The following is a 23844-nucleotide window of genomic DNA, read 5'->3' on the forward strand; positions in this document are numbered from 1 at the left end:
CTGACCCAGGCAGACTCAATTAATGCTGAGGGGTTTTTGTATTGACAGTAACTGCTGTGCCATCCAGTTATCACAGTGAGACACACCATGTCAAATACTGCGGCAGACTGTTCACTGTAAATACAGAGATTTAATTTCACTGCGCTCTCAAAAACCTGATTCCGACTCACTTAAGAGTGAATCAGGGAGATATTTCAGCTTGTGCTGGTCACTATATTTATAAATGTGATTGGAGTTCTTTAAAAGCCTCCGTGAAGATTTAGCGTGTCCGTAAACACAAACAAAGCGGAAGATTTTTATATATTTTTACAAACCAATATTACTTATACCCATTATTTTATTTAGCTCCCATTTTCTTTGACTTTTCCTGTTGTGATCGTGATCACCAATTTGAACAAACTCCTTCTCTGAGGTTTTTGTATGAGGATGTCGCTGTGCACAGCACTGTGACCCACTGCTGTAGTATCACAGTGAAATACACCCGCACAAAAACTGCACCCAATCTCTGATCAGTGCTGCCTCTCAATATCCACTTCAAATAGACGTTTACTTCTGATCTAGTTTAGTATTTATGCAGCAATTTACAAAACTCAATGAACAGAGATCCTCTCCAAGTATCAGACATACTAAAATGAACATTATATTCAGGTCTGTAATTGCGGAAACTGTTAACAGTAAATATAAACACAACCAAAAGCTCAGCCCATTATATCAATTGGTTTGTTAGGTTTTACTGTTAAATTTGCTGTGTTACTTTTGCCAGCAGCGGCTTGTTGTCTGGTTCTGATCATTACAGTTAATATTACCTTTAAAACATTTAAAACTGACCGTCAGGTTACGATGGAAGTTGCTGAGTCCCTCTCGATCTGTTCTTGTTCGGGTCCAGCCCTGGTCCCTCTCGCTGTGGTCGCTTGCACAGTAATAGATGGCGGTGTCTTCAGTCTTCAGGCTCGTCATGTCCAAGGAGAAGATGCTCCTTGAAGTGTCTTTGGACGTAGTAAATCGATTCTTAATTGCTGGGGCATAGCCGTTGTTTGATGAACTATAGTAGTAAACTAGCCACTCCAGCCCCTGTCCGGGAACCTGTCGGACCCAGAACATGTCAGCACTGCCAAGACTGAACCCGCTGGTTTTACAGGTCAGTCTCAGGGTGCCTCCGGGACGCCCGGTCTCTGCCTCTGGCTGAGTCAACACAACATCCGACTTGACACCTGTAAAAATATATCAAAAACCCCGAGGATTAATCCTGGTGAAGTGATTCCTGACTCTGTAACATTCCAGAGAGAGACTGACACAGACAGTAACAGTGAGAGGCTTGGACAATAAAAACTACTCACGGGATAAGAAAGTCAGCAACAAACTGAGAGAAATCGCCGACCTCATCCTTCTGGTCACTTGGGGAAAATGGTTCTGTCCAGAACTCAGTGAACAAACCAGCTCCCGGACTGTTGGATTCCGGCCCCAGTGAGCGGCATTTAAATACCCGACAGAAGGGGGCGGGTTTCCAGGCGCCGCCTGTTGATTCCCTGGTGGAGGCGGCGACTGGATCCACGCCCCACCTTCCACATCCCCAACAGAATGGACTCAGATATTTACAATAGGTTATTGTTAAAAGTGGACATTTTACCTGTATCGGGATATTTGGCTGAATGGATTCACTGTAATGTCTCCATTGGCTCTAATTGGAAATTGTAGCTGAGAATCAGTTCATAAAAATGACTAATTCAAATGTAAATTAAGTCCATTTATTTCTACACTACTTCACAGCGGGTTGAATCTAAAAAAATAAGTTATATTAACAGGGACTGTCAGCCTGTTTTGCAGCAACTCCGGGTCTCTATCTCATTACAGTAATAAAGTATCATTAGTCATATGAATTATTATTGATTTATGTAACTAAATGCGGGGGATGAACAAAGTGATATTATCTACAAAATGGGTGGCTATGGCCATACAGTTTGGGTCCAGAGATAAGAAGAAACCCCTCGCATTATACAATGTCCCTCCTTGCATTTCTCGAATTGCTCCTGACCCGAAGACAGCCCTGTGAAAATTAGCGGAAAAAGTACCCCGCCTGCCTGATAATTAAACAGTAAGTTTACAGAGAAACGTAAAATTTACTTTTGACAGAGAAGTTAATGAATCAGAATGGACACGGAGATCAGTAAAGTTATCCTTTAGCATCCAAATCATTGCAGGTAATTCTATTGGCCACCGGCTGTCTACCATTCACTGGTATTAGGAACACAGGATATCAGGACTTTGCGGCATATTACACAATATCACAAGAATAAATGTTTTATCTTCCACTGAAGCGGGTCATGAACTGATCATTTCTCCATTTATTAGCAGCTATGAGAGGGACTATTAAATAATCAAGATCAGCACAAATTAAACTGCACAGTACACGGTGCTAATTGGGTATAAGAGGCGCCTCAGGTTAAATGAGGTGCACAATTCGGAGAATATTCAAGGAATTCCTGCGGGTTTAAGGCAATTCAACAATTTTCATTCAATTTAATTTCTTTTTAATTTTTGCCATTGACTGGGACATTGGGACCATCAAGATCGATCTCTCGCACTTCATGAAGTTCTTTAATAATTGGAATGCTCTTTACTTAGAAATAATATAAATTAAATAGTATATGGTCAATTTAATATTTTCTGATCGTGTTTAATCTCAGTGAACACGGCACTCATTAAAATATTTCCTTGGATGAAATGCCATTTAAAATGTGTATTCCATGTGTGACTGAAAGCAATATTGTTTGAATTGCTGAATGCCATTTTGTTCATTCATATCCGGGCTAATCTGTCCCGCACAGTATTTGGCAGCAAGCCAGCCGGCTGCAGTCAGGGACGCTCGAATGTCCAATGTTATTTACAGGAAGCATCTGCGGGTTTGTGCAGTAAATCAAAGATCTGTTTCCTCAGTACTGACCGCTTGGCTGCAAGCCAACTTCAAACCCTTAACGTTGTCAACAAGGCCTATTTATAACAAATCTACCCAGCAACAACACTGGAGTCAGTTTTATTTTTCTAAACTGTGAGCCTATGTGAACTATTCCAATCTCCCAGGAAAGAAAAGTTATCCAGCTTCTCTGACACCCTGTTAGCATCAATGGATCATTGGAGGATCTCTCCAACACATCATGATATTGTGATGGATGGATGGATGGATAGAAAGAATTACAGACAGACTATCAGAGAGGACTCAGAGAGCGGCTACATTTTGAAATAGAAAAACATGTGTGTTTGTGTGATTTTTTGGCCCCTTTACCCTTTCACGGGATGTGAGAGCCACTGGCAAGGCTATCATTTGTTGCCTTTCCCTAATTGCTTTTGAGCTGAGTGTCTTGCTAGGCCATTTCAGAGGGCAGCTAGAGTCCACCATGTTGCTCTGGATCTGGAGTAGCACGTAGGCCAGACAAGGTACAGTGGCAGATTTCCTTTCCTAAAGGGCATTAGTGAATCAGGTGACTTTTTTCCACAATCGATGATAGTTTCATGGTTCCCTTCAATTGGACCAGTTTTCAATCCCAGGTTTCTAATTGAATTTAAATTCCACCAGCTGCCATGGTGGGATTTGAATTCATGTTCCCCAGGTGAATAGCTTGGGTCTCTGGGTTACTATAATTAATACAACACCACCGTCTGTCAAAGAAAGGAGGGATGACTGCAGTGATGCAGGAATGAATATTTTGATTAAGGAATCAGTGAATGCATTGATCGATGTATCCATAGATGTTGGTCTCCATTCTCATCTTTGTGCTTGACCACTTCATATCTTGAAGCTGGTCCTGTATTTCATTTGTGTCAGTCTAATATCTTCAGTCCTTCCACATTTTCTGGATGAATTCCATCCCCTGGCTATCGGGAACTAACGAGCTGAACGTCACCAAGAGAAGGCATGAAATGTCCCTGCGCTACTGGTGATTCTCCCCTGCTGATGGTGAATCATCATCTTTAAGACAGAAAGCGGGTACATAATTCGGATTAGGGTGGAAGATTGTAATACTTGGAAATTGTGGTCCTTTCATGTACAACAAAACATTCAACATGTCCTCACCCAAATAAATGAAGGTTACAGGCTAAACATTATTACTGTGGAAACAGAAATAGTGTGAAACTCAATGGAGGGCCGCAAATGTTTCATTACCGTCCAGACGAGGGAAATAACAAATCTGGATTTAAATATTTATCAACTAACATCAAGTCCAGGTAGCTTTATTCATACCATCACTTTACAAATCCTCACACACTCCAGTTACATATCAGGAGTTTCTGTGTGATGATGAGGTGATTACTTGTCAATAAAGCGCAGATGCTGCTGGGTCGCTGCTCATTATCCTCGGTTTGATTTAATTCCATTTCCCACTGAATTCTGGGACAGATGTGATTCATTGCTGACAAAATGGTCAATGTGATCTCAATCAATGTTAATGATATTACATGAACCGCAATTACATTTTGTATGAAATAAAATACTGAAAATAATTGGTTCATGCAATTATTTATCTTTGTGAATGGATGATAATTGATGAAAATAATTATTTGCCTTTGTGAATGGATGGTAATTGGTGAATATAATTATTTATCTTCATGAATTGATGCCAATTGGTGAATATAATTATTTATCTTTGTGAATTGATCGTAATTCGTGAATATAATTATTTACCTTCGTGAATTGATAATAATTGGTACATATAATTATGTATCTTTCTCAGCCTTTACGACCTTATCCTCCTCTGCTGTAAGATAAGATCCGTTCTGCAGGAGATGAATAACATAATAATCATCGCACTATCTGAAAACAAAGCCGACAGGTGAGACTGCAACAACTACAGGAATATCTCACTCATAGAGTCACGAGGAAGGCCTTTGCTCGGGTCATACTTTAAAGACTTCGTCGACTCGCAGGTCGAAGCACAGTGTGGTGTTGATGTCGGAAGGTATACTCTGGACATGATCTGCTCCATACGCTCGACACCGTCAGCAGAACAGGACTCTGCAAGATTTTGGGGAAAATTGGCTGCCCACCAAAGCTCCTCAGTCCGATTCACTCCTTGCATGAAAACATGCCCTGCACTGTACAGATTGATGATTCCACTTCCGGCAGATTCGGAGTGAAGAATGGAGTGAAACAGGCCATGTCTCCTAGTCCCACTCTGTTTGACATCTTCTTCCCCATGCTGCTGATCTTTGCCTTCCCTGTAGATATGGAAGGAGTCTACGGTCACACTTGGTCAGACCGCAAGCCGCACAATCTAGAAGACAGATAGCGAAGAAAAAAACACATTGAATCCTGATCAAAGAATTGCTCGAAGCTGATAACTTTGTCATCAAACCGGAAACTCGTCCACAAAGACTGATGAACTGACTCTCCCATGCCTGTAACTTGTTCTCCCTGACTATAAACATGAAGGAAACCCTGGTCATGGGACAAGGTGTTGCATTTCCGTCATTGATCACACTAAATAACACCAGGATGGAAGTAAATTCCGCTTCCTGGGTTCCACGGTGACAGGCAGCCTGTTCCTTGCTTCAGAACTTGATACCCACATGTGGAAAGCAGCTGCCACCTTTGGCTGATTCATGAAACGCCCCTGGAATAACGTCAAACTGATCCTTAGGGCCAACCTGATGGTTTATAAGGCTTGTGTTCTCAGCACCTTGCTGTATGGCTGTGTAATATGGACGACTTACAGTTATCAAGAAAAGAAGCTCCACAATTTCCATGTTCGCTGCCTGATGCATATTATGGGTATGTACAGGCAGGATAAAGTCACGAATGCAGTGGTACTGTCAAAGGCAAATCTCCCAAGACTAGGGGGTCATGAAACAGAGATGGTGCTGTTGGCTTGGGAACGTCCGCAGGATGGAAGATGGTCACTTACACAAGGACTTTCTGTTTGGTGAGGGAGCTGGAGCCAGACAACCAGTGGGACGCCCAAAGCTCCACTTCAAGGATGCTTGAAGTGAAGGCCCTAAATATCGATTATCAGAACTGAGTGTAACTAACAGACGACTGAGGAAAATGGCGACACCTCCTGTGGGTTGGCGTGAACCACCACGATGTCCAATGGCTACAGCGGTTTGGCAATAGAGGCCATCGCTGGAAAAAAACAACCCACAACCACATTTTGCACCTTCATGTGCAGCACTTCCAGCAGAACCTGCCTCACAACAATTGGCCCCCCTCAGCCATCAGCACATCTGAAATGGATTTGTTTCCATTGTGTGTCTGTGACCTTTCATAGATGGAAGTTTTTCCAGGATCTTCGTGAAATTCAGTTGCAAACAATATGATCTGCTTCTCCCTCTCTCTCTCTCTCTTTCTCCCTCACACACACACAGACCAAAATGGCATCTTCTGCTTCAACTTAAGTTCCCACCTTGACTTCCTGGGAGGCTCCATATCTCCGAACTATTGAAGAAAATGACCCTAACCGTTTTTCAGGTGGTATCATGAACCAATAAACTCTCCCCAACACTATGTTTGTTGAGGTGGACATTAAAGTCCCCGCCGTCTCTATGCAGCGCCCTGGTCAACATCCCTCCCTTTAATCAAGATGAACAAAGAGACATCACCAGGAATTGGGCCGTTTTACTCTGGTGCTGACTTTAACGTGCACTAATCAACCACGTTCATCTGCAATTAGTTGAATTTTGTTAAATTTTGACACCTCTCGCAGAAGGCGATGTAGTATTTCATCTTGAGAAATGGATTCTTGATACAATAATGTCAAAGGTCTAACCTGACAGCGAAATTTTCACAGGAGCTGCAATTGCAAAGTGTGGCCAGCAGATGGATTTGAAATCTTGAAGGATACATTCTATGAAGCAGGGATTGTCTCAATTAACACTGCACTGGACCCTGTCTCTGTCTTTTTAATTTGGACTCCATCTATTTTTATGTTAGACCAAACACTGCCTCTGTTTAGCTTTCACTGTACGCTGTTTCAATTAATACTGCACCAGTCAATACCAATACTCATATCACATATTCTTGGAGATCCCACATCCAATGGATTTGATTTTACCTCTGCAGTCCTGTCACATCCAGTCGTTAATGGTGGTGGGCAATTAAACAAATAACAGGAGAATGGGGCTCCACAAAATTGTGGGTCTGGAGTTATATGTATGGGAAGCTGTGGTGCAGTTGTATTCTCACTGGGCCAGTAATTTGCTTGGGGTCTGTGTTTGAATCCCACCACGGCAGATGATGAAATTTGAATTCAAATATCTGATGATGACCATGAAAACATTGCCGTAAAAACCCATCTGGTTCACACTAATGCCGTCTGGTCTGAACTGCATGTGACTCCAGACCCACAGCAATGTAGTTGACTCTTAAATAGCCTAACAAGCCACACTGTTCTCAAGGGCAATTAGGGATGGGCATTAAATGCTGGCCTAGCCAGTGCTGCCCACATTCCCATGAGCGAAGAAAATAAATATATTCCAGACTGGGTAAGTACGGCAGATTTTCTTTCCTAAAGGGCACCGGTGAACCAGATGGATGTTTAATATAATCGATTATAGTTTCATGGTCTCCCTTATTGAGACGAGCTTTCAATTCCATATTTATTAATTGAATTTGCATTCCACTTGCTGCCATAATGGGATTCAAACTCCTATCCCCAGGGAAAAGGCCTGGATCTCTGGGTCACTAATCCAGTGACTCTCCCACTGCACGATCGCCCCTCCCATGTTATACAGGATCCTGGTTCTGTTATTAATTTCCTGGGAATTACTTTATTTCTATTGTGCTGGATCAGGCCTCTGTTTGTATTAAAATAGACCCCATCTCGTTAATGTTCCACTAGAAGCCATCTCAGTTTGTATTGCACTGGACCCTGTCTCCATTTATATTACATCAAACCCTGTCTCTGTTTATATTAAACGAGGCCCTGTCTCTTTTCATATTATATTAGATCTTGACTATGACTATATTTTGCAGACCTGATCATTTTAACTACGGCGCTAGACCACGCCTCTGAAGAAGAATCACACGGACTCGAAACATTAACTTTGTTTCTCTCTCCACAGATGCTGTCAGGCCTGCTGAGTTTGTCCGCATTTTCTGTTTTTATTTCAGATTTCCAGCATCCACAGTGTTTTGCTTTAATCTATGCCTCTGTTTCAATTATGGCTGTGTTACTCCATGTTTTTGTGAGATGAGAGATAATATTATAAATAAAAATGTTAGGCTAGAAATCGGTATATCGCAGTAGCCTGAAATGGGCGGTAACGGATTGGCCGTATATGCTACGCAGCACTTGGTATTCATTTTCAGCCCAGTCAGCAGAATTAGATTTCAGATATCCCTGCTTTTCCAGCGCCAAAGACCAATTTCTCACCTATAGAGTTGTATGTGTAGGAGGATGCAGGGCATTGTGTTCCCATGTGCTTGTTGCCCTTGTTATTCTGGGAGCTGGAGGTCACAGGTATGGAAGGTGCTGTTGAAGAGGCCTTGGCGAGTTACTGCAGTGCATCTTGTGGATGGTACACATTGCAGCCACTGTGTGTCGGTGGTGTAGGGAGTGAATATTTAACTCCGGGATGAGGTGCCTATCAAGGGGTTGATTTCCCCTGGTTGGCGTGGAGATTTTGAGTGTTGCTGCAGCTACATTCATCCAGGAAAGTAAACAACTTCCAACAGACACCTGACTTGCAGATTTGCAGATGGTGGAAAGGCTTCGGGGAGCCCGGAGGTGAGTTATTCACCACAGAATCCCCAGCCTCTGACCTACTCTTGTAGCCACAGTATTTATATGGCTGGTGCAGTTCAGTTTATGTTCAGTGGCACCTACACGACGTTGATGGTGGGTTTCAGCGGCGGGAATGCCTTTTGAACTTTGAGGAGAGATGATTGGTTTCTTTATTGTTAGAGTTGGTCATTGCCTGGCACTTGTGTGTTGCTCATATCACTTGCAACTTATCAGCTGAAAGATGAATTTTGTCCAGTTTGGGATACAACAATAAGGACGGTTTCATTATCTGAGAGGTCATAAATGGAACTGAACGCTGTGTAAATATGAGCGAACATCCCCACTCCTCTCCTAGTGATGAAGGGAAGTTCATTCATGAAGCAGTTGAAGATGTTTGGGCCAAGGACACTTCTTTGAGGGACTCCTTGAACGATGTCCTGGTGCTGAGATCATTGGTCTCCAAGAAGCACAACATCTTCATACGCGCTCGGTGTGACTCCAAGCAATGGAGAGACTTCCCCCTGATTCCCATTGACATGCCTCTTCCCAAGGCTTCTTGATGCCACACTCAGTCAAACACTGCTTTGACACTAAGTACTAAAGCACTCACACATAATGTCTGGAAGTTTGCTCTCCCGTCCATGTTCAGACCAAGTTTACAATGAGATTTGAAGCTGGCTGATCCGGGTGGATCCAGCCTGAGTTTTGGTGAGCAAGTCGGCTACACCTTCCATAACTTTACTGATCATCGAGAGTAGACTGATTGAGTAGCAAGGGGGCAGATTTGATCTGTTTTCCATTATGTATAGTGTTCCAGCTTCACATTATGGTTTGTCATTTTCAGGTATGCCTAGTTTTGTTTATGACCTGCTGTTCTACATTCCTCATTGTCCCCAGGCTGGGTGTTCGAATCATGGACTCATAGACGTTCACAGCACAGAAGGAGGCCATTCAGCCCATTGATTCCACACTGGTCAACAAAGATCTGACGACAATAATGCCATTTTCCTATGCTTGGCCCATGGCACAGGAGGCTATGGCAGCTAAAGTGAACATTTAAATACTCCATAAACGTTGCGAGAGTTTCATACTCAACCACCCTTTTAGGCATTAAGTTCCAGATTCCTACCAGTCTCTGGGTGAAAAAAAGTTCTCCTCAATTCTCCTCTTAGCCTTCTATCACTTACCTTAAATCTCTGCCTCCTGGTTTTTGACCCCTCTACTAATGGAAAAAGTTCCTTCCTATCCACCCTATCTATGCCCCTCATTATATTTTACACCTCCATCAGGTCCCCTTTCAACCTTCGTTGCTCCAAGGAAAACAACCCCAGCCTATCCAATCTTTCCTCACAGCTCAGACCCTCCAGCCCAGGCAGCATCCTGGTAAATCTCCTCTGCACTCTCTGCAGTACACTCACATCCTTCCTATCATGTGGTGGCCAGAGCTGCACGCAGGGCTACAGTTGTGGCCTAACCAGCGTTTTATGCAGTTCCAGCATAACCTCCCTGCTCTTGTACTCTATGCCTCAGCTAATAAAGGCGAGTATCCCGTAAGCCTTCTTAACCACCTCATTTACCTGCCCTGCTACCTTCAGGGACCTGTGGATAGGTACACCAAAGTGTGAGTGAGGGATATTCTGGTCCATGAGATCACAGGTTCGGATTGAATGCAATTATTCTGCTGCTGATGGCCAACAGCATCTCGTTGATGCCAAGTTTTGAGATGCTAGATCTGTTCTGAATGTATCGCGTTTAGCACAGCGGCAGTGAAGCACAACACAGTAGAGAATGTGCTCAGTGTGAATACCAGCCTTGGTTTAAACAAGGACAGTGCAGGGGTCAATCACACCTATATCAATAGTGTGATGGGCCCGAGATGGGATAGGGTTTTCTATCGTGTTGGCTCTCTAACCATCTGTGACAGGTCCAGTCTGGCCATATTATACTTAACATAACAGATATGTCATTCAGGGCTCATCCAGCTCAGTCATTAGTGGTCTTGTCAAATGGTAATTGATTTTGCAAATTCACAGCACATTCATTGCCCTTGCTACCCTCAGTGTTTCTTCCAAGTAGTGCTAAAGATGAAGGAGTTCAGATTCATCAGCTGAGGGAGGGGAATCACCAGGAGGTATCTCCACGCATATTGTATCTGGCTCTGTGGGACTTCAGGACATCTGTTATCAATATTGCTGCACTCCACCATGTCTCTGTTCATATTACACTGTTTCATTGTTACTGCTTGAGTCCACGTTTCTGTTTCTGTAACACTGGTCCCTGTCTCAGTTATTGATGCACTCCACCATGTCTCTGTTCAGATTACACTGGGCCAGCCTCATTATTACTGCTGTAGTCCATGTTTCTGTTTCTGTAACATTGGACACTATCTCGGTTATTGCTGCACTCCACTGTGTCTCTGTTCATACGACACTGGGCCTGTCATATTGTTACTGCTCTAGTCCATGCTTCTGTTTCTGTAACACGAGATCCTGTCTCAGTTATTTATGTAATTGTCCTCTGTTTATATTACATTAATATATTCCCTTACTTTATTGCACTAGACCCTAGAAATAGGAGTTAAATTTCAACAGCTGCAAGGTAAGAGAGATCTGTGGTTTATAAACACAAATCTGGGATGCAGGGAGGACAAGTCATGACATCTAAATAGGCACCCATGATAATTGTCCCCGGAAGAATTTTTGCATCCTTACTGTTCCCACCATCTTGCTGTATTATCTTCACTATTTCCTCCCCAACCAATTTCCACGTTATTGCACTTGTGCAGTGCAAGAATAACTGAGGCAGGTCATAATGTAATTTAAATACAGACATGATATAGCGCAGAATTGAGACAGCATCTGCTGAAATACAGAGACAGTTCTAGATCAATATATAAAGAGACATGTCAAGTATAATATAAACAGAGACAGGGCCTTGTTTAATAGAAGCAAAGGCAGGGTCGAGAGTAATATAAACAGAAACAGGGTCCAGTGTAATATAAATAAAGACAGGGTCTAGTGTAATATAAACAGAAATAGGGTCTATTGTATTATAAACAGTGACAGGGTCTAGTGTATTATAAACATACAGGGTCCAGTTTAATATAAACAGGGTCAGGGCATGGTGCAATATAAACAAAGACAGCATCGAGTGCAAAAATAAAACAGAGACATGTCGAGTATAATATTAACAGAGACATGTCGAGTGTAATATAAACAGAGACAGGGCCTAGTGTAATACAAACAGAGACAGGGTCTAATGCAATATAAACAGAAACAGGGTCTAGTGCAGTGTGAACAGAGACATGTTGAATGTAATATCAACTGGGACAGGGCCTAGTGCAATATGAACAGAGGCACCATCTAGTGCAAGATACACAGAGGCATGTCGAGTATAATATAAACAGGGGCATGTTGAGTGTCATATAAACAGAGACAGGGCCAAGAGTAATGCAAACAGAGACAGTGTCTGTTGCAATATAAACAGAAACATGTCAAGTATAATGTAAACAAAGACATGTCGAGTGTAATATAAACAGGGACAGGGCCTAGTGTAATACAAACAGAGACAGGTTCTAGTGTAATATAAACAGAGACAGGGTCTGGCCTGTGTAATATAAACAGGGACAGGGCCACGGTCGAATGCAATATCAAGACCGGGTCCACTGTCCCATCAAGCACTCCCAGGATAGGTGCAGCATGGGGCCAGGCACAAAATTTAAAACTCCTTCTACATTGTCATATTGAACACTCCCAGGGAAGGTATAGCACGGGTCAAAGTGAGTGAAACTCCCTCGACACTGTCACCATGAAACACTCCCAGGGCAGGTACAGGACGGGTTAGATACGGTGAGACACGGCCTAGTGTAATGCAGAGACAAGGCCCACGGCTCCATCAAACAGCCACAGGTGTAGCATGGGGCAAGATTAATGATGTAAAGCTCCCTCTATGTTGTCACATGAAAAACTCCCAAGGCAGGTAAAGCACGGCTTAGATTCAGAGCGAAACTCCCTCTACACTGTCGCCATCAAACATTCCCAGGACAGGTACAGCACAGCTTCGATGCAGGGTAAAACTTCCTCTACATTGTCCGCTCAAACACAGTCAAGGTGTGTAGGGTAAGGGTACGATGCAGTGTAAAGTTTCCTCTGCACTCTTCATCAGACATTTCCCAGGCTGCTCGACGCTGGGGGCAGGTAAAGAGGAAAGATGCCTCTGCACCGTCACATCAGGCATTCACAGGGCTTAGATATGGGGCAAATCTCCCTCTATACTGTCTCATCAAACACAGCCATGTCAAATACAGCGTGGTTTAGATGCAGAGTAAAGCTCCCTCTAAACTGCTCGATTACCCCGGTTCTGCTGAAGGGTCATCGCCATGAAACGTTCACTCTGTTTATCGCCACAGATTCTGCCTGACCTGCAGAGTCATTCCAGAATGTTATGTTTTATTAGCCATTACACTAGACTGTGTCAGTGTTATTGCACCAACTCCATCCCATTCATAATTCAGTGGTGCTTGACTCTGTTATTGGGCATTATGCAAAAGATTTGCTACTGTATCAATTGGCGCTGCCTCACACACACTATTATATCAGACCCAACTTCGATTTGGGTGGATCAGGTGCTGACCGTGTTGTTATCACATTGGACCCAGTGATGTATTCAGTGATGCACTGCAACCTGCTATCCTCTGTGATCATCAAACATTGCACTAATTACACAGAGCTTTACCGTTTTTAATCTGTTCCCTATATTCAATCTCATTGTATAAAACGCTGTCTCTGTAATGGTTGCACGAAGAGCCTACATGTCATTCAAATTCTAATGCAAACCTCTCTCTTTATTTCTGAAAACCTTGTGCCGATCAGTTTTCAATAGTAACCTGATTCTGATATTGTTAACGTTGACCCTGTTTCTTCTAGTGTTTCGCCATGACCTCTTTCAGTTGTTATTTTATACAAAGTGTTTTTGTTATTATGATCATACAAATATCGGTTCATTCAATGTTATACCAAGTCCTCCCTCTCTCTTATTCCTGAACTCGCCAATTTCTCTGTTTATTTGACTCCTTGGGCCAATTTGTGTTATCACCGCACTAGCACATGCCTCTGTCTGTACTACACTAGGTATTGTGCCTGTTATTACTTGCACTAGCCGATACATATGTTTATATTACACCAGGTCCTGTCTCTGATATTACTGCACGGGCCCATATCCCTGGTTATATAACACCAGGCCTTGTCTCTGTTATTACTTCATTAGCTGATATCTCCTTTTATATTAAACCAGATACTGTCTCTGTTATTAATGCAGTGACCCATATCTCTGCTTATGTTACACCAAGTTCGGTCTCCGTTTATACTCGACTAGGCCCTAGTTTATTTTCGTTAAGATTACATTGAATATACAACCTGCAGTTACACCAATCCCTCCAAACATGATTCGAGCGGTTGTGGTGGAATTTGTGAAGATAACAGTTAAAAAAGTGGAAATAGAAATAGTGAAAGTCTCTGGAGAGCAGCAGGAGTTTCAATCCTTCCCATCAACAGGAATAATAAATCGGAGAATTACAGGTGTATTAGTCTCATGTCAGGTGTAGAAAAAGTTTGATATTTGCCATCACTTGCACAAATCATCACACATTCGAGATTATCAGGAGCTTCTGTGAGATATTGAGGTGATCATTTGTTAATAAACTGCAGGTTATTCTGGATGTGATTTACTCCGCTTTCCAACTGATCACCGGAGACAGATAAAGCACCTTAGAAACGAAATCGTCAGTCTGACATCACTTTATAAACAAATGCTCACAACAGACTGGTTATCAATAAATACTTACAGTATTAAACAATCTACAATTTAAATAAATGCATAGTTTTGGATTTGAACACAATCACTGAAGGCTGGAATGGACTGAAAGTTGTCACTGGGAGGAATGAAGAGAACTTGCGGAAAAAAATCTCCAAAGAGTGTTATTAGACAACAAGAGATTCAAAATGAATAAGGGACTGTCTCAGAGAGAGAGAGAGAGCGGGGGTGTGGGGGCGGGAGTTAGATGGTGGGTGGAGAGAGAGCGTGAGAGAGAGAGAAAGAAAGATTGAGAGAGAGAGAGAGAAGAGGTTCAGTGAGTAAGACGCTGCCTCAGATAGAGAAAGAAGGGACATTCAGTGAGTTTGGTGATAAACATGCTGGTCTTAGTGACGGAAGTGTCAGTATGACATCACTTTCTAAGCAAAAGTACACAACGAAACATGCTATCAATAAATGTTTACAGCACTAAATAATCCGCAGTGACAGTTTGAGTAAAAGAAAATTAAATATTGAAACGCTCAGGTAAAGATCATCATTTATCTTTGAGAAACGGCGGTATAAGCAAGAAGCATGTTTTTTTTTTTCTATACGGCACACATAACTGACCAGATCTGATCTATAACTTCTTTGACTAAAACTAAATGAAAATAACTATCAGGTGCTGCAAAGAACGGGTCCTCCAATACCGCCCGTTTTAGGGCAACGCCAGGGAACAAATCCCACCTCAACATCTTTGTGTATAATATTATCTCTCCAACTCACAGTTGCAGTAATCACAGAGACATGGCCCAGCGTAGAAATAACTAGGCAGGGTTAGCGCACTAAGTATTGGGTCAATTGATATTAATCCTCTCTCGGGGCTCGAACAATAATGATTGATTCGGCACATGGATTAATAACGCCGTAGAAAGGGTCTTGTGCAATAATATCTCAGATCGCCTAAAGTGTAAGATAAACAAAAACATGATCTAGTGGAATAAAAACAGGGACAGGGCGAGTGTAATAAAAGGAGATGTCTGGATTAGTGCAGCAGCAACTAAGACAGGGTTTAGCGTTGTATATACAGGCGCTGGGCCCAGAGCAGTAATAACTGAGACTTACCGCATGTAATACAAACAAAGCCACGGCCGAATTCAGGAGCAGCTGAGGCGAGGCCGAGCACTGAAATAACTGAGGCAGGAACTGGTGTAATATTATCATAGACATAATCTATTTCAGTAGAAACAAAGTCAGGGTCTGGTGCAGTAATGCTGAGACAGGGCCGAGTGCACCAATTATTGATACAGCATCCACAGTAATACAAACGAAGGCTGGGCCTAGTATCAGCAATTATTGAGCCAGGATTTAGTGCAGTAATAGCAGACTTGGCCTTGTGTAGTATAAATAGAGACATGGCCTACACAGAAATAACAATGACAGGACCTATTTTAATATAAACAGAGGCAATGCCTAGTGTAATATAAACTGAGACAGGATCTAGTGTAATATAAACTGAGACAGGGTCTAGTGTAATATAAACTGAGACAGGGTCTATTGTAATGTAAACACAGACGTGCTCTAGTGTAATATAAACCGAGACGGGCTCCAGTGTAATATTATCTGAGACGGGGTCTAATGTAATATAAACTGAGACAGGTCGAGTGTTATATAAACTGAGATAGGATCTAACAGAATATAAGCAAAAAGGTGATCTAGGGTCATATAAACAGAGGCATGATGTAGTGGAGTAAACAGTGAGGCTGTGCCGAGTGCAGTAATAATTGAGACAGTGTCTTGTGTAATATGAACACCGACATGGTCTAGTTCAGTAATAACTGAGGCAGGATCTAGTGAAAGGAAACTGACACGGGGTCTGCTGCAGTTTCAGCTGATATAGGACCTTGTCGAATATAAACTGAGACAGAGCCTAGTGCAATAACTACCAACACAGGACCTGGATTAATATAAACAGAGATGTGGGCAAGTGCAGCAATAAGAGAGAGGCACGGTATTATACAATAATAACAGTGACATGGCATCGTGTGATATAAACAGAGACATAGACTGGTGCAGCGTTCGCCAACACAACCCTTAGTTTAGTATAAATATGGCAGAGTCCAGTAGTGCAATAACTGAGACAGAGCCTCCTGTCATGTAAACAGGAACATGTTCTGGTTTCGTATAAGTAGAGACAGGTACCAGTGCAGTAACAACTGAGACATGGACTATTGCCATATTAGCCAAGACATGGTTTAGTGCAGTGATAACTGAGAGAATGTATAGTGTAACATGGTCTTTGTCCCGTATATTGACTGAGATTGACCTATTATAGAAACAACTGAGACACAACCTGTTGTAATATGATCAGAGACGTCACTGCATGTAATATATATAGTCAAAGGTCAAGTTTAATATGAACTTGGAAAGGGTTCAGTGCAGAAATGATTGAGACAGTGCTTGTTTCATTTTATGTCAGTATTCACTGTTTCACTGCCATCTACTGGACGGACTCTACTATTGCAGATGTTGTGAAAATGTCGATTTTCGTTGCTGCTTCCGACATTAATGATAGAATGATAGAATTCTTACAGCGCAGGAGGATGCCATTCGGCCACTACTGTCCGTGCTAACCCTCTGAAGGAGTAATTGACCTTGTGCCACAGCGTTCCCCGTAGTCCAGCATCTTTATTTTCTTTTCAGATAAGGATCCGGTTTCATTTTGAAAGCATCAATTGTCCCTCAATCCACCACACTGTCAGACAGTGCATTCCAGATCCTAACCACTCACTGCGTGAAATGTTTTTCCTCTTGTCTCTATTGTTTCTTCTCCAGATTATTTTAAACCTGAGCCGTCTGGTTCTCAATCCTTTCACCAATGGGAACAATTTCTCCCTATCTACTCTGCACAGGCCCTTCATGATTTTTAATACCTCTATCAAATCTCATCTAAACTTTCCCTCCTCAAACGAGATTAAAGCCAACTGCTCCATTCTTTTACATAACTGGAATTCGTCATCCCTGGAACAATTTCCATGAATCTTTCATGTGCCCTCTCTCATGCCTTCAAATTCTTTCAAAAATGTAGTGCCCGCAATTGGATGCAATTCTCCAGTTGAGGCCTAACCAGTGTGCCACACACGTTTAACATAACCTCTTTGCTTTTATACGCTTTTCCTCTGTTAATAAAGCTCAGGATGTTGCATGCTTTATTAATCGCGCTCTTTCAACTTGTCCTGCCAACTTCAATAATTTATATACATTAACACCCAGGTCACTCGGCTCCAGCAGCCCCTTTGGAATCATACCCTTTCTTTTATATTGTCTCTCTGCGTTCTTCCTACCAAAATTTCATCTGTCACTTGTCCGCCCTTTCGACCAACCTCTCGACGTCTTTTTGAAGTTCTAAACTATCCTCCTCTGCTTGCTTGTCCCTACAACCACCCCACCCCCCCCCAACTTCTCTCCCCCCACACCCCCCACCTTAAACCAGCTTATATTTCACCCCTCTCCTAAAATTACTCAGTTCTGTTGAAGGGTCATGAGGACTCGAAACGTCAACTCTTTTCTTCTCTGCCGATGCTGCCAGACCTGCTGAGTTTTTCCAGGTAATTCTGTTTTTGTTTTGGATTTCCAGCATCTGCAGTTTTTTGTTTTTATCTCAGAGATTTTTTCTTCATGGAACCACCTGAAATGTGGTGGCGGTGATTTACTCCGATTCTTCAGGTGCTACAGAGCCTCCGAGGTCAGAAAGATGGGATCTTAAGCTGAAATGTGTGTGTGTGAGCGAACGCATCAGATTTACTTACAAGTGAAGTCCACAAAGATAAATAACCATTGTTACCTATTATGTTCCAGGTTTTATTTTATTGAAAATGTATTTGCTGTTCGTTTAATGTCGTTAACATTGATTGAGAAGACATTGAGCATTCCCTCACCAAGGAATACCTCTGTTCCTAGAATTCTGTTGGCAAAAGGACTAAATTATTCCAAGGATGGTGAGCATATACCCACCAGTCTCTGCGGTTCAGTTTTAAGTGCTTCGCTCAGCATTAAATAGAAGCTCCTGACATAAACGTTGAGAGTGTGATAAGTTGTGCAAGTGATACTACCTATATCTGACCTAAATTTACTCAGTTTTAAAATCCCGATTTATTATTTCCCTTGCTTGGAAAGGACTGAAACATTTGCTGCTCTACAGCAAGTTTTACACTGTTTCTCTTGTCACGTTATTCCTTCTTACCCCGTTACATTCATCATTTCCGCCTCAATGTCTTCCAAATCCTCGGGTATGATGTAGTGAAATAATAGTTAAAAAAGCAGCTTTACATAATATAAAAGGCCCCATGCTCCAGAGCAATATAAGTGGGACAACTGGACAGAGTCTGATCCATTATCAACGAAGACATAATCTCCAATGGGCATAAATTGCTGGACTATGGGGAAACAGCATGGGTGGTGGTGTGGGTGGGGGGTGGGGAGGTGGCGGGGCTGCAGGATGTGTGGTGGGGCTGGTGAGAGTGCATGAGGTAAATTTGATAGTTTTTTAAAAAAATGCTGGTACAATCCTGAGGAACTGAAAGACCTCCTTCCCAGCCGGGAGCTCGGGTTCATTCTAGAAGTCTATGAATAATTGGGTCAATCCAACACTTTTCATTTTGCCCCTATACTTCATAAAAAGGAAAAGGAAAAAAAAAGAATATATATATATATATTACAGCGCTTTTGACGATCACCGGAAGTCTCCGAGTGTTTTACAACCAAAAATGTATTCACGGTTGTAATGTAGGAAACACCGCAGCCTGTTTGAGCACAGCAAGCTCCCACAAACCGCAATATGATAATGACCAGGTTATCTGCGCCTTTGCGTATTTTAAAATGTTTATTGACTGATAAATGCTAAGGCACCGGGGATAACTCCCTTGCACTTCCAGATGGAATAGTACCATGGGCTCTTTCACATCGACCTGAGAGGGCAGATAGCCCCCAGTTTAATGTCAGAGGGGAAAGTGCTGCCAACTGAGCCACAGCTGACAACCAAAGTCCCTTGTGAATGAATATGACATAAATAAATATAAATCCAGGCATCCAATGGCTCAACTTTATACATAGGTACATAATTAAATCAGACTGAAGCTGGCCCCAACGGTACCACAAACCCTATCGTAGAGTTCCGCTGGTAGTACAGGCACTGACTGTAGGTGTGATCTTGAACCTGACAACATAATAGCTCCTTCACTGTGTGAGTTGTACTCTAAGATCCAACCAGTTTGTAGGTTAACCAGAACTTCACAGTAATTCAAATGATTTGTGGCCAACTAGCTGATTTCCTTAAACAAAAGAACATTCATTGGGTCTTGAATCGTTACAGAATTGGAGACCATTAATAGATTGTGAAACACCAATCGATAAGGAGTGGCGAAAGGGTTGAGGATTATTGATACAGTGAGAAACATCATTCAGTTGCAAGCCATCGATTGCATGGGAAAGTTGAAGGTTTGGAACTATCAATAGATCAAACCATTCATAGATTGAGGCACAGCTGATGTTTATTAAACACGATCAATGGCAAAAATACCAAGAAATATAAATTGGTTTGCAATATGACAGCCTGGGAACACCTATTGTTACGAAAGTAGAATAATTTAATAATATTTTTCTGGTTTATCGTAAAGTAGGTTTATGGGAGTGAGTATAGTTGGTTCTGCCTGTGTAATTTAAATGCATTTGGAGTCAGATCGACTGCAAGCTTGGAATTATCAAAAGAAGCTAGGTGTAGAAATATGTTTGAAATGCGAATGAATAAATATGGGCGCTGGCTTAGCATGCAAGGAGGGAAGGGAGTTTGCCTTTTTAGATAAATGAAAGGGTTGTATGGATTTTAAGTTCACAAGTAGCCAGCTAAGCAAGGCTAAGGAGTGTGTTTATTTTTCCCAAAGGTTACTGATAATATTGGAACATGAATTTTTCTTTATTATGGGAAAGGTACCACTCCAAAGTCATATGGAACAATAGAATTTACGTAATAAAGACAGATAAAATTACATAAAGGAGAATGAAAGGCTATGTGAGGCGAGGACCATGTAAGATCTAACAGGAGTGTGTGAAACAGCCTTCGAGAAGCCTCCAACTTATTGTGCATAAGCCAGCTATGTCCAGTAACTGAAGCTGGAGCAAACCATTTGCAATTCCACTGCCAAGTGAGCACTGGGTTAACTTGCTGGTTTTCTTTGAAATCTAAAATCACCCTGCCTGGGAGGGTGGTGGAGGCGGGTTACCTCACATCCTTTAAAAAGTACCTGGATGAGCACTTGGCACGTCATAACATTCAAGGCTATGGGCCAAGTGCTGGTAAATGGGATTAGGTAGGTAGGTCAGGTGTTTCTCACTTGTGGGTGCAGACTCGATGGGCCGAAGGGCCTCTTCTGCACTGTGTGATTCTGTGATTCTATGATTTTGGACTGCTGCCTTAAAGGGGATGTGTAACTGAGAGTCAGGTAAATTCAGAATTTTAGGATTTGCTACAGTATTGTGTAATAGCAGTATTATATATGTATTTTAATTTAATTTTTAAAATCTCTAAAAGCCTTAGTGGACTCTTCACCTCTGAAGCCAGTTCACTCATCTTCTCATAATAATTACAAATTGAAAACCTTTGTGATGGCGTGACCACGTTTCCTTTGTGGATTTGGTTGGCCTGGCCACATATCATCTGCTACGCCATAACACATGGATCTGGAACTATCTCTCATTTCGAGTGTCACTGTTTCTGTTAGTTGGCACAACGACAGTTACTCCTGATAGTGGGACATTGAACATGAATGACAATGTGCACAGAGCAGGTAGTTATCCTCGTTAAAGGTAGAGATCATCTTCTGCAATGCGGGAGGATCAATTGTGTATTAAGGAACTCTGTGCTGTTTACCCAAAAACATTTCCCAATACAATATTAATGACTATTAATAACAATATTAATAATTAATTTTGCCGCAGTTTTGAACATTCGCACAGGGTTTCAAGGTATAAATTCAGAGCAGAAATTTGTGTGGAAAGGTAATTACTGAACATTCCCACATTGATTCCTCGTTGGAGGTTTCATATCACAACACCATTTCCCTCCGATCCTAAAACGTCTCACAATACAACTGCAACCGTATGAAAAACATGAGCTTGGATTCATATTGTCCCAGAGAGTACTGACCCTGTATTCATGTTCAAAACTGTGATTGAAATCACTTCAGCCACTTCACCAACTCAGTTCTGTCCAGTTCATGCACCATGTCCGATCTAACCAGAATCTCCATCGCGGCGATCCTGAGCACATCTCAACGGAGTAATGACCTCACCCATCCAACTCGTGAAGAATTGATTCTCTGCACGAATGTACTGAATGGAAAGCTTCTAGGGAGTGTGGTTAAAGGGGTTAAGGGCTTTTGAATTTGCGACAACAATCTGTAATACCCATCGGATATATTTCATTGTGACAGTCGGTTTTCAATCAATATTTTGCTGTAAAGAAAGTCATAGTTCATGCACGTTTTTCCCGTGGTGTTCAGAATGTTGTGACTGCACCAGAATCACAGAGCAGCAAGAAATTACCAGGGAAATGTGAAAAAATGTATGTATTCAACCATCTGCTATGTTTCTGCTGCGATTGAAGTAATTTGTTTGAGGATATGCTGAGTGTTGTACATGAAAAGGCCGCATGTTGCACATGTTATAATCCCCGATTCTCATCACAGTCATGAAACCGCTTTCTAACTTTGAGATGAAGATTCAGCATCACCAGAAAAGGATCATCAGTGCCGCAGGGATATCTCCAGGTTGCACTTGGTGACGTTCAGTTCGTCAGCTGTCAACAGCCAAGGAATTGGAATGATCCAGAAAATCGGGAAGGACTGAAAGCACCAGTCCGTCCGTCCGTCCGTCCGTCCGTCTATATATTAATTCATCTATTCGTTATCTGTTGTTCATTACGTTTCCATGGTTAACCATGAAATCATTTCTGCAGGAGTGAGTTCTGGAGGTTCAGCCGGACAGTGGTCAACAGAAGCCCAATAATTGGAAGGAATCTCGATGAGCATAAATTACGTCTATTCAACTTCCGATGTGAATTATTTTTTGCAGCTTCATCGTCAAAACCAGAATCCGGCTCCAGCTTTCGTAATTCGGGCACATTCTTGTGGAAAGAACATTAAAGGTCGATTTTCAGTCATTCGAAAAATAACCAAGAATATAGCTGCTTTCACCTTGTTTGTGATTCAGGTCGCAGACAACCCCGTGTATTACTGTGTGCTGAGACCCTCAGTGAGAAAGGCCTCGGGGCAACTCGCACCGTTCTCGTGTTTTGTGAGATCAGTGAAAATAAGATTCATTAAATTCGGCCACCAGGTGGCGCATCAGGCCGTGGATTCCCATCAACTGACAGATACTTTCTTAAAAATACTTGAGGAGAAATTGCGTTTGATCTCGTATTTATGCCCATTAGTATGAGGTTTACTTAGAGACCCATAATTGGGAACTTTATTTCAATGTTACTCAACAGCCCAGCTCCAGTACATTGGGATGGGATGCCCAGTTGTTCTGTTCCCCACGACAGATTCAGCCCCTTGTTTAAACTGATTTCAACTATGAAGGTATCTGTAATTACAGAATAATACGACAATTCCCTAATTCTTGTCGCCAGACTGTTTTCCCCAGATTTGAAATGAGCATGAACGTAACACAGTTCTTACAGACCGGCAGAATTATATAATTTCTGTTGAGCGCATTAGTCTTGAATTCAGCTCACTATAGATAGATTTTACGAGTGACAACAGTGCCCGCGGCCGCCTCCCCCATAGTACTGTTTGTTTCTCTCGCTCTGACCTTCCTTGCCTTTCCTGTGATTTGGAAAGTTGTTTTCCACTGTTCCTGGTTTGACGTTGGTTGGATCAACAGTACAGTGCGCCGGGGATCGGCACTTCTGCCCTGACAGAGGATTTGGCGGACTGTCAAGTTACAGACTCAGGGAGCATCATGGGGAATTACATCACACCCGGTCCTCGTCATTATATCACTTCTTAGTAAGTACTTCCTTCCCAGAAAAAATCCGTTATCCCCCTGACTGTTGTAACCTACATGTTATTAATTGTAAGGTGATGCTGCTGATGATGAAGCGACTTGAAATGATGGTGATGATGATCCTGATATTGATGACATCTACCCAACTACTTTATGTTAGGATGGAGCCATCCAGACACAGTTATCGGGTCGGTTGCTGAAATGATGCCGAAGCTGAAATGATGCCGAAGACGGCAGTAACACCACGTGATCTGCATCTTCAAAACAAATCTCCATA

At 42.2% G+C, this 23844-nt stretch overlaps 3 protein-coding genes across 3 annotated transcripts in view; 1 reads left to right on the forward strand and 2 right to left on the reverse strand.

The window, feature by feature from the left end:
- Positions 1-23844, forward strand: part of LOC144698126 (uncharacterized) — a 476455-nt gene that overhangs the window by 149820 nt on the left and 302791 nt on the right. The window lies entirely within an intron of this gene.
- The window catches only part of LOC144698113 (uncharacterized), a 436823-nt gene that overhangs the window by 112043 nt on the left and 300936 nt on the right, over positions 1-23844 (reverse strand). The window lies entirely within an intron of this gene.
- Positions 1-23844, reverse strand: part of LOC144698110 (uncharacterized) — a 436767-nt gene that overhangs the window by 42003 nt on the left and 370920 nt on the right. The gene's annotated exons all lie outside the window — the stretch shown is intronic.

This window comes from Cetorhinus maximus, chromosome 23 (assembly GCF_964194155.1).
Source record: "Cetorhinus maximus chromosome 23, sCetMax3.hap1.1, whole genome shotgun sequence".
NCBI classification, from domain to species: Eukaryota; Metazoa; Chordata; class Chondrichthyes; order Lamniformes; family Cetorhinidae; genus Cetorhinus; species Cetorhinus maximus.